We start from the raw sequence: 11,938 nt of genomic DNA, 5'->3' as shown, positions 1-11,938 counted from the left end.
ATAGTCAAGTTACCTTTTCAAGGAAATGCACATTAAAGTACTTATGTGTTTATTTATTGACAGATGCAATTAAAAACCTTTAAAATATATAGTATATATACTATATACTGCCCCTTGTGAAAAAGAAGTGAACTTTAGCATACTTTTATAAGGTGTACTTATTACACAAATAATATACTTTAAAAGTAAACACTTAAGTGTGAATTAAATATAAAGTTTTTCAAAAACCAAAATGCATATTATTTGTAACTGATTTCAAATGCATTACAGTTTAAATTTACATGAAATGCAATTAGCTAAAGAGTGATTTGTGACCCACTTAAGTGAGACTTAAGTACATCTTTATATGTAATTTCATAATTACTTCTGTTGTCTTTGAAATATGGTTAAAGTTAATCCTGAATGTACTGACAAACATTTTAACTAAAACATACTTTAATGTTGGTTACACTTTTATATAATAAAATACTTACATTTACATTATTAAAATATATTTAATTAGTTTTTTTTAACCCTTTGACGCATACGATCACACCGGTGTGATCTATTTCGACCTCACTCAGACCATCACCACAGTCTTACCTTGAATCATGCCATTCTGCTACCCTTCCAAGACCTAATGTAAACAAAGTCAGGTGACTGACCCTGAGTGGTTGGTTCACTATAAAACATCCGGGTGAACAAAGCACTTCCTCTTTGCCTTTCTCGCCTCTTCTGAGACCGGTTCGGAGAATCCGCGTGTATATGATGATATTGGAATATTACCCATTCAATCCGTCACTATAGTGCAGGCGTCTGGTGCCCTTGAGGATTGCGGTAAAAAAAATCCCTTTTTTCCCTCTATATTTAGGTAAGTGGTTGGTGTTTATATTATTCTGAATTATGAGTTTGATATTTGTTTACAGATTGTATTCTGGCACTTTTGGAAGCGTACGGATTGGTAAGTAGCTTTTTTTGTTCTATTATTCATAAAACTAAAGGAGGAGTTTTGTTTACACTGTTCCGTGCTGTTCGCAGCGGGGGGACTTTCCCACCAGGGGTGTATTCCAGAAAGGAGGTTCAACAAACTCTGATTTAAAACTTGAACTCTGAGTTGACTTACCCTAAGATGGGAAACTCTGAGTTTTTGGTTGGCTGAACAGATTTAGTTCAATCCATTCTGAGTACGTTGACAGAGTTTAGCACGTGCACCACGACTTTGAAAAGCCATTATCAATGGAGCTCCGAAATTATGATTCACCATGGCAACAGCACCCGACAAAAAGACTTCAGCAAACCACGCAATACGTAAATTTAATTCTTAATCACTGTTATAATATCAGAGGTGAAAACTGGCAGAACAGTAAGTTATTGAACTAATCTTCATTTTCATGGTATCCCACAGGCAAAAAAGAAAAAAAGAAGAAAAAACATGGCAGCAGAAAAAATTAAACATAAAAACATAATTCAATCAAGTAAAGTTTCAAGTGTAAAAGGTTCATGGGTGTAGGCTACATGACTTTACAAACATTTGACATATTCAATAAATATCATTCAGTGTCTATTTCAGTGTGCAGTGGCTTTTTCCACATAGTCTAATGCTCTTTTCACATAATTAAATGTTCTCTAATCCAACATACATTTCTTAATTAGGGTAATGAAATAAACATTTGACTTCTATTCAGCCAACAGCAAGAAGGCAGAGACTCGTAAAATGGGGGGAGAACCTGCACCAGCACCACTGACAGATGAAGAGGAGATGGCCACAGTACCAATATTAAAATTCAACAGGGAAAAGAATGTGTTGCTTTTTATTTGTAGGAAATAAATATGGCCAAATTAATTGTCAATAATTTATGATTATTTAACAGCTGTGGTGGTGGTTATGGCATATATCTCGCACTACCCTTCCATCTGGCATCCTTCCATTCCATGCAGTAATCAGTTTCATTTTCGGAAGGTGCAATGGTGAGAATACTGCATGTGTGTAATCAATGCACATGTGCAATATGTTATCAATTGAACGTCATTTAAAAGTGGTACCACTCAAATAAATATGCATGTGGATATGGCAAAATGAAATAAACTAAAAAAAATTAAATTAAATCCTCTCCTGATGTAAATGTAACTCCCTGCAAATTGATGCAGCCTTATTAATAATAATCTACAGGATCCCGTGTAAAATAACATGCCATTTTTTGTCACATTTACAGTGTCTGCATGATGAACATGAAAGTGGTACGGTCAGAAAAAAATAATCCTGATTCCATTTGCATTAAGATTATTTTTCTTACCCCATTGGCAGATAATTTTACTTATTTCCCCCAGGAAACAAGACTAAATATTGTATTCTATTTTCTATATATATACAGTATATATATATAGAGATAGATAGATAGATAGATAGATAGATAGATAGATAGATAGATAGATAGATAAGGCAAGAATCTCAGCAATAAAAGCATTTTTGCAGCTTGAATGAATAAATGAATGAGGTATTTAAACATCGCTTACGCTTTAATAAATGGGGAGGAGACCGAAAGAAACTCTGGGTTTACAGAGGAAAACCTGCTCCCGACCAAGTTAGGTTCACAGAGTAAGTTACTATGGTAACCGAGAGGTTTAGTTTTCTAAACCGAGAGGTTTAGTTTTGTCTTTTATTGGAACCAAAACCCTGAGTTTCCCTTTTCTGGGGTTAGCAGACTCTGAGTTTTCAACAAAACCTGCTTTCTGGAATACACCCCTATTGTTCTGTGCGTTCACGCATAGAATATGTGTCGGTACCTCCTAATTGATCTAGTTTGTCTTATTGACTGAACGAACTGAGAATTAACATGCTTGCACTGTGATACTATTTGCAGTGGATTGAGTGAGATTTGATTTGGCTTTTGGTTGTGTTTGCACACATTACTTGCTAACAAATTCCTGTTCGCAGGAGTAAGGTATTTATATTTTGTGTGTTATTTGTGTAATGCTGTATGCAGCTGTACCGGATATTCAACAATCATGAGTCAACCATTGTGATGTTACTGTCATCCTACTTTGCATCCTCATGATGGTCACCGATAATCTGTCGTGTCGGACTTATAATGTGGCCGCACTGATTGCGGTCTGGTAATGCACTAGCCATAATTTTGGCTGCTCTGAGAAAAATTATAAGTCGGGAAGATCGGGACATTTTAGGTTTGGTGGATGCAGCCCTTGCTACACATGCACAGCTTACTAGGGACATTGGTGCCTCTATGTCATCTGCAATACTTTCTCGTAGACAGATCTGGTTAGCACAAACCTCCCTGCCTGACACTATCAGAAAAGAACTGACTTATATGCCAGTTACTCCTGGTCGGGGTTTTCACCCAGATTCTCAAGCAATGCTTGACAAAGCAGAACAAACGCGTTGTAGAATAGAGTCAGTGCAGCGCACATTTGGTCGCTCTAGGATAACTAGGCAGTCATATCAAGGCTGTCAGTCACCTCAGCCTCCCCACTTTAATCGGCCACAACCATGGGAGTTTGGTGGAAGACAGAATAGTAATTTTTGGAGATTTGATGACAGTCGAAGTGCAGGGGGGAACCATGGCGCAAACAGGTGGCTTAGTCCCGGTCATCAGTTAGGGATGCACCGCAGAGAAAGCGGAATCCCAGGGGCTCAGGCCCCCAAGGAGGGACTGCGTAGCAATACCAAAGGGTGGCCGGAATGTGCTCCCAACTATGCCTGGACAGTTGGGAGGAAAACATTTCAGACCATTGGGTACTGTCTACAGTTAAAAAATGGTTACAGAATTCAGTTCCGGCATCGACCTCCGCCATTTTTAGGAGTACACGTGACTGTGGTAAAAAAACAAGTCCAGGCACAGATTTTATCAGAAGAAATTGCGACCTTAACATGCTTGCACTGTGATACTATTTGCAGTGGATTGAGTGAGATTTGATTTGGCTTTTGGTTGTGTTTGCACACATTACTTGCTAACAAATTCCTGTTCGCAGGAGTAAGGTATTTATATTTTGTGTGTTATTTGTGTAATGCTGTATGCAGCTGTACCGGATATTCAACAATCATGAGTCAACCATTGTGATGTTACTGTCATCCTACTTTGCATCCTCATGATGGTCACCGATAATCTGTCGTGTCGGACTTATAATGTGGCCGCACTGATTGCGGTCTGGTAATGCACTAGCCATAATTTTGGCTGCTCTGAGAAAAATTATAAGTCGGGAAGATCGGGACATTTTAGGTTTGGTGGATGCAGCCCTTGCTACACATGCACAGCTTACTAGGGACGTTGGTGCCTCCATGTCATCGGCAATACTTTCTCGTAGGCAGATCTGGTTAGCACAAACCTCCCTGCCTGACACTATCAGAAAAGAACTGACTTATATGCCAGTTACTCCTGGTCGGGGTTTTCACCCAGATTCTCAAGCAATGCTTGACAAAGCAGAACAAACGCGTTGTAGAATAGAGTCAGTGCAGCGCACATTTGGTCGCTCTAGGATAACTAGGCAGTCATATCAAGGCTGTCAGTCACCTCAGCCTCCCCACTTTAATCGGCCACAACCATGGGAGTTTGGTGGAAGACAGAATAGTAATTTTTGGAGATTTGATGACAGTCGAAGTGCAGGGGGGAACCATGGCGCAAACAGGTGGCTTAGTCCCGGTCATCAGTTAGGGATGCACCGCAGAGAAAGCGGAATCCCAGGGGCTCAGGCCCCCAAGGAGGGACTGCGTAGCAATACCAAAGGGTGGCCGGAATGTGCTCCCAACTATGCCTGGACAGTTGGGAGGAAAACATTTCAGACCATTGGGTACTGTCTACAGTTAAAAAATGGTTACAGAATTCAGTTCCGGCATCGACCTCCGCCATTTTTAGGAGTACACGTGACTGTGGTAAAAAAACAAGTCCAGGCACAGATTTTATCAGAAGAAATTGCGACCCTTCTAAAAAAGAAGGCAATTTCTTAGCTAAAGCCCAATGAACAGCTCACTGGGTTTTATTCTAATTATTTCCTTGTGCCCAAAAAAGATGGTGGTCTCCGACCCATCTTAGACCTGAGATGCAAGTGGATAGAGTTGGCACAGTTTCAAAAATTATTGGGGATGATATCATCGGCAATAAAAATAGTGCCTCTTGGGTTGCTCAAAGCATGACCACTATAGTGGTGGATCAACAAGTTTCAACTCCACCCCAAATTCAAAGTCACACGGAAATGCATTCAGGCCTTGCACCCCTGGTTGAGCAAAAAGAAATTGGGCCAAGGGGTCCCTCTGGGGAACATACCAGCAAGGAGGATGGTGGTGACAACGGATGCGTCTCTGACTGGTTGGGGGGCTGTCTGGCAAGGCAGAACAGTGAGAGGCTCATGGGTGTTTCCCTGGAACATGGAGCATATCAATGTGTTAGAGTTAAGGGCAGTTTACATGGCCTTGAAACAACTGATTCATTTTCTGCAAGACTGCAGACTTCTGTTTTGGGCCCATCCAAAACTCGCCTCAATCAGGGCAATCTACATACTGGGTGTAGTGAACCGGGCTGCCGATCTCCTCTCTCAAACGGGCCTCCCCCAGGGCAATGGCGCTGGCATCCAGAGATGGTAGGTCTGATATGGGACAGGTTTGGGAGAGCTCATACCGATCTGTTAGCATCAGCCAAGACAACTCATTGCAAGATGTGGTTTGCGATGAGCGACCAAGGTGGACCTTTGGGAGTGGATGCACTGTCTCACGAGTGGCCGGAAGGATTGTTATATGCTTACAATATATGATGGGATCAGTGGGAACCAGATCCCACTGGTTGTGGTCTTGAGTTTATTCTGTGCATTCTTCATTCACTGTTAGACTCAGGAAATAAAGTCAACACTGTTAGAGTTTATGATGCAGCTGTTTTTCATTTCCACAATGTTGTGCAAGGCTTGTCAATTGGTAAACATGCATTGTGTCTCAACTTTTTAAAGGTGCACGACGCCTCCATCCAGAGGAAGTTAAGATCACCATCCTGGGATCTCCCTTTGGTTCTACAGTCATTGACTAAAGCCCCATTTGAACCATTGGCCCAGGCTGATCTTAGATCATTAACATGGAAAACAGTTTTCCTTCTGGCTATCAGTTCAGCAAAAAGAGTGGGCGAGCTACATGCTTTGTCAGTAAGTGACAATTGTTTGAGATGGAAAACAGATTACTCAGGGGTCTCTCTCTGGCCGAATCCGGCTTTTTTCCCCAAGATTCTCAATCCTTGCACAGTCAATCAGGAAGTTGAACTTGCAGCCTTTAAACCTGACCCAGATTCCTTATCTACAGGACTTGACCTTTCTAGTCTGTGCCCAGTAAGAGCACTCTGCACATACATTGAGCTCACACAGGAGTTGCGAGAGTGACATACTCAGTTGTTTCTGTGTTTTGATAAAAACAAAGCATTGGACGACCAATCTTGAAGCAGCGTCTCTCACACTGGATATTGGACACTATTGCACAAGTATACTCCACCCAGAGCTTACCAGTTCCAGGGACCTGGTGGCTCATTCTACTAGGAGTCTAGTCACATCATGGGCAGCACTGAAAGGTGTGGCACTTACAGATTTATGTACAGCGGCCTCATGGAGTTCACCTTGTAGTTCACTTGTACCTTTGCTGTTATTACAGGGTCAATGTGGCATAACCAGTTTCGTTTGTGCCTGCAGTTCTGCGGTCAGCTTCTAAGCAGGGATGTGGGGAAGGAGAGGCTTCTCACCCCTCGTGACCCAGATGTACTAGTCATCCAAGGTAAGACCGTGGTGATGGTCTAAGTGAGGTCAAAATAGATTGTAAGTTATGACTATAACTATGGATCTATTAGACCAAATGATGATCGTCACCATCTCTTGTCACTCGGGATGAACTGAGACGTTCCAGGCAAGAGGAAGTGCTTTGTTCACCCGGATGTTTTATAGTGAACCAACCACTCAGGGTCAGTCACCTAACTTTGTTTACATTAGGTCTCGGAAGGGTAGCAGAATCGCATCATTCAAGGTAAGACCGTGGTGACGGTCATCATTTGGTCTCATAGATCCATAGTTACAGTCATAACTTACGATCAGTCTAGGCTAGTCCCTGGAGCATACGATCACACCGGTGTGATTAGAATGTTCAGTGCATCACGTGATCAACTGCTGAATTCAAATCTGCTTTCACGCTTTGGCTGGCGCGGAACCAGAGACGGACGCTGCGCGCTTGTCATATTATCACAACTATTCAGTGTTTTCAACCATATAATGCTTATTTTAGGTTCCAGACATTTAAATACACATAAGTACTAGCAAAACAATACATTTATAGTTTGTATAATACACACTGATGTATATAGAAGCAGCAACAATGATCCTTACAAATATAATCTGACGACATGTTTTATTGATATCATATACACATAGTGTAGATAACAATAAAGTTTACTCTATTCTTCTCCCAGTTCACCGGAGGCTTACTTTACTGACTATCCAGAGGAGAGGATGAATTTATGTGTTGTTAATCCCACAGCTCGGATTCAGCTCGAACTAACATGGCGGCGCCCATCACCCGGTATAGATCAATTAACACTGTCATTATAAAAGTGTTTAAAGTACCAAATACATTTACTTGCACATATTTGAGAATCAAAATATCAGATATTTCATAATGTATTTAACACATTTGTGAAACGAAATAAAAGCGATACGTGTCATACAGCGCTACTGTGGCTGCGGTGTGTCACATGACAAGCATGATGCGTCGCCATGGAAACAATAAGGCGATACGTTCTAAAATAATGGTTTCCTAAAAAACTCACACGGAGGGCTCAGCTAGTATATTTTAAACTCACGTGTGAAAGGATTAATAAGAAGGTTGCAATTTAGTATATTTAAAATATATTTCAACAATCTGTTAAAGTGTATTTTAGTTAAACACACTGTAATTTAATTTTAATCAGACTATTCATTAAAAATACATGTATTTTAACTGAATTTAAATGAAATTAGTTTTGTTTTAATGAATTTTAATGGGCCTTAATTTAAAACATTTAATCTGTGTTCAGTTTAAACACTAAACATGTTTTTTTGCCTAATTTAGTACAATCTATTTTTTATTATTATTATTATTGTTTTTTAATTAGAATTTTGTATTATTATTTAATTAGACTTAAAGATTAATTCTGAAGTGCACTGTAGTAATAAACATGCAGTTTAGCATGCATATTATTCAGCATCTATTTTAATCTTTATTTACAAACATTTGATAATCCTTAATTCTATTATATGCATTTTAAGATAGATAGATAGATAGATAGATAGATAGATAGATAGATAGATAGATAGATAAGGCAAGAATCTCAGCAATAAAAGCATTTTTGCAGCTTGAATGAATAAATGAATGAGGTATTTAAACATCGCTTACGCTTTAATAAATGGGGAGGAGACCGAAAGAAACTCTGGGTTTACAGAGGAAAACCTGCTCCCGACCAAGTTAGGTTCACAGAGTAAGTTACTATGGTAACCGAGAGGTTTAGTTTTCTAAACCGAGAGGTTTAGTTTTGTCTTTTATTGGAACCAAAACCCTGAGTTTCCCTTTTCTGGGGTTAGCAGACTCTGAGTTTTCAACAAAACCTGCTTTCTGGAATACACCCCTATTGTTCTGTGCGTTCACGCATAGAATATGTGTCGGTACCTCCTAATTGATCTAGTTTGTCTTATTGACTGAACGAACTGAGAATTAACATGCTTGCACTGTGATACTATTTGCAGTGGATTGAGTGAGATTTGATTTGGCTTTTGGTTGTGTTTGCACACATTACTTGCTAACAAATTCCTGTTCGCAGGAGTAAGGTATTTATATTTTGTGTGTTATTTGTGTAATGCTGTATGCAGCTGTACCGGATATTCAACAATCATGAGTCAACCATTGTGATGTTACTGTCATCCTACTTTGCATCCTCATGATGGTCACCGATAATCTGTCGTGTCGGACTTATAATGTGGCCGCACTGATTGCGGTCTGGTAATGCACTAGCCATAATTTTGGCTGCTCTGAGAAAAATTATAAGTCGGGAAGATCGGGACATTTTAGGTTTGGTGGATGCAGCCCTTGCTACACATGCACAGCTTACTAGGGACATTGGTGCCTCTATGTCATCTGCAATACTTTCTCGTAGACAGATCTGGTTAGCACAAACCTCCCTGCCTGACACTATCAGAAAAGAACTGACTTATATGCCAGTTACTCCTGGTCGGGGTTTTCACCCAGATTCTCAAGCAATGCTTGACAAAGCAGAACAAACGCGTTGTAGAATAGAGTCAGTGCAGCGCACATTTGGTCGCTCTAGGATAACTAGGCAGTCATATCAAGGCTGTCAGTCACCTCAGCCTCCCCACTTTAATCGGCCACAACCATGGGAGTTTGGTGGAAGACAGAATAGTAATTTTTGGAGATTTGATGACAGTCGAAGTGCAGGGGGGAACCATGGCGCAAACAGGTGGCTTAGTCCCGGTCATCAGTTAGGGATGCACCGCAGAGAAAGCGGAATCCCAGGGGCTCAGGCCCCCAAGGAGGGACTGCGTAGCAATACCAAAGGGTGGCCGGAATGTGCTCCCAACTATGCCTGGACAGTTGGGAGGAAAACATTTCAGACCATTGGGTACTGTCTACAGTTAAAAAATGGTTACAGAATTCAGTTCCGGCATCGACCTCCGCCATTTTTAGGAGTACACGTGACTGTGGTAAAAAAACAAGTCCAGGCACAGATTTTATCAGAAGAAATTGCGACCCTTCTAAAAAAGAAGGCAATTTCTTAGCTAAAGCCCAATGAACAGCTCACTGGGTTTTATTCTAATTATTTCCTTGTGCCCAAAAAAGATGGTGGTCTCCGACCCATCTTAGACCTGAGATGCAAGTGGATAGAGTTGGCACAGTTTCAAAAATTATTGGGGATGATATCATCGGCAATAAAAATAGTGCCTCTTGGGTTGCTCAAAGCATGACCACTATAGTGGTGGATCAACAAGTTTCAACTCCACCCCAAATTCAAAGTCACACGGAAATGCATTCAGGCCTTGCACCCCTGGTTGAGCAAAAAGAAATTGGGCCAAGGGGTCCCTCTGGGGAACATACCAGCAAGGAGGATGGTGGTGACAACGGACGCGTCTCTGACTGGTTGGGGGGCTGTCTTGCAAGGCAGGACAGTGAGGGGCTCATGGGCGTTTCCCTGGAACATGGAACATATCAATGTGTTAGAGTTAAGGGCAGTTTACATGGCCTTGAAACAACTGATTCATTTTCTGCAAGACTGCAGACTTCTGTTTTGGGCCCATCCAAAACTCGCCTCAATCAGGGCAATCTACATACTGGGTGTAGTGAACCGGGCTGCCGATCTCCTCTCTCAAACGGGCCTCCCCCAGGGCAATGGCGCTGGCATCCAGAGATGGTAGGTCTGATATGGGACAGGTTTGGGAGAGCTCATACCGATCTGTTAGCATCAGCCAAGACAACTCATTGCAAGATGTGGTTTGCGATGAGCGACCAAGGTGGACCTTTGGGAGTGGATGCACTGTCTCACGAGTGGCCGGAAGGATTGTTATATGCTTACAATATATGATGGGATCAGTGGGAACCAGATCCCACTGGTTGTGGTCTTGAGTTTATTCTGTGCATTCTTCATTCACTGTTAGACTCAGGAAATAAAGTCAACACTGTTAGAGTTTATGATGCAGCTGTTTTTCATTTCCACAATGTTGTGCAAGGCTTGTCAATTGGTAAACATGCATTGTGTCTCAACTTTTTAAAGGTGCACGACGCCTCCATCCAGAGGAAGTTAAGATCACCATCCTGGGATCTCCCTTTGGTTCTACAGTCATTGACTAAAGCCCCATTTGAACCATTGGCCCAGGCTGATCTTAGATCATTAACATGGAAAACAGTTTTCCTTCTGGCTATCAGTTCAGCAAAAAGAGTGGGCGAGCTACATGCTTTGTCAGTAAGTGACAATTGTTTGAGATGGAAAACAGATTACTCAGGGGTCTCTCTCTGGCCGAATCCGGCTTTTTTCCCCAAGATTCTCAATCCTTGCACAGTCAATCAGGAAGTTGAACTTGCAGCCTTTAAACCTGACCCAGATTCCTTATCTACAGGACTTGACCTTTCTAGTCTGTGCCCAGTAAGAGCACTCTGCACATACATTGAGCTCACACAGGAGTTGCGAGAGTGACATACTCAGTTGTTTCTGTGTTTTGATAAAAACAAAGCATTGGACGACCAATCTTGAAGCAGCGTCTCTCACACTGGATATTGGACACTATTGCACAAGTATACTCCACCCAGAGCTTACCAGTTCCAGGGACCTGGTGGCTCATTCTACTAGGAGTCTAGTCACATCATGGGCAGCACTGAAAGGTGTGGCACTTACAGATTTATGTACAGCGGCCTCATGGAGTTCACCTTGTAGTTCACTTGTACCTTTGCTGTTATTACAGGGTCAATGTGGCATAACCAGTTTCGTTTGTGCCTGCAGTTCTGCGGTCAGCTTCTAAGCAGGGATGTGGGGAAGGAGAGGCTTCTCACCCCTCGTGACCCAGATGTACTAGTCATCCAAGGTAAGACCGTGGTGATGGTCTAAGTGAGGTCAAAATAGATTGTAAGTTATGACTATAACTATGGATCTATTAGACCAAATGATGATCGTCACCATCTCTTGTCACTCGGGATGAACTGAGACGTTCCAGGCAAGAGGAAGTGCTTTGTTCACCCGGATGTTTTATAGTGAACCAACCACTCAGGGTCAGTCACCTAACTTTGTTTACATTAGGTCTCGGAAGGGTAGCAGAATCGCATCATTCAAGGTAAGACCGTGGTGACGGTCATCATTTGGTCTCATAGATCCATAGTTACAGTCATAACTTACGATCAGTCTAGGCTAGTCCCTGGAGCATACGATCACACCGGTGTGATTAGAATGTTCAGTGC

The 11,938-nt window shown here is 41.6% G+C and overlaps 1 long non-coding RNA gene across 1 annotated transcript; it reads left to right on the top strand.

Annotated features, from left to right (window-relative positions):
• Positions 1-712: 712 nt before the first annotated feature.
• Positions 713-1,699, top strand: LOC107653326 (uncharacterized). Its single transcript, XR_001630210.1, has 3 exons — positions 713-816; positions 906-940; positions 1,665-1,699. It is a non-coding gene; the product is annotated as an uncharacterized LOC107653326 (long non-coding RNA).
• The last annotated feature ends 10,239 nt before the right edge of the window (positions 1,700-11,938 follow it).

The sequence above is a fragment of the Sinocyclocheilus anshuiensis genome, unplaced genomic scaffold (genome assembly GCF_001515605.1).
Source record: "Sinocyclocheilus anshuiensis isolate Anshui unplaced genomic scaffold, SAMN03320099.WGS_v1.1 scaffold117, whole genome shotgun sequence".
Taxonomy (NCBI): Eukaryota; Metazoa; Chordata; class Actinopteri; order Cypriniformes; family Cyprinidae; genus Sinocyclocheilus; species Sinocyclocheilus anshuiensis.
Note: the sequence above shows the minus strand (reverse complement) of the source record. Positions and strands in the feature narration are given on the sequence as shown.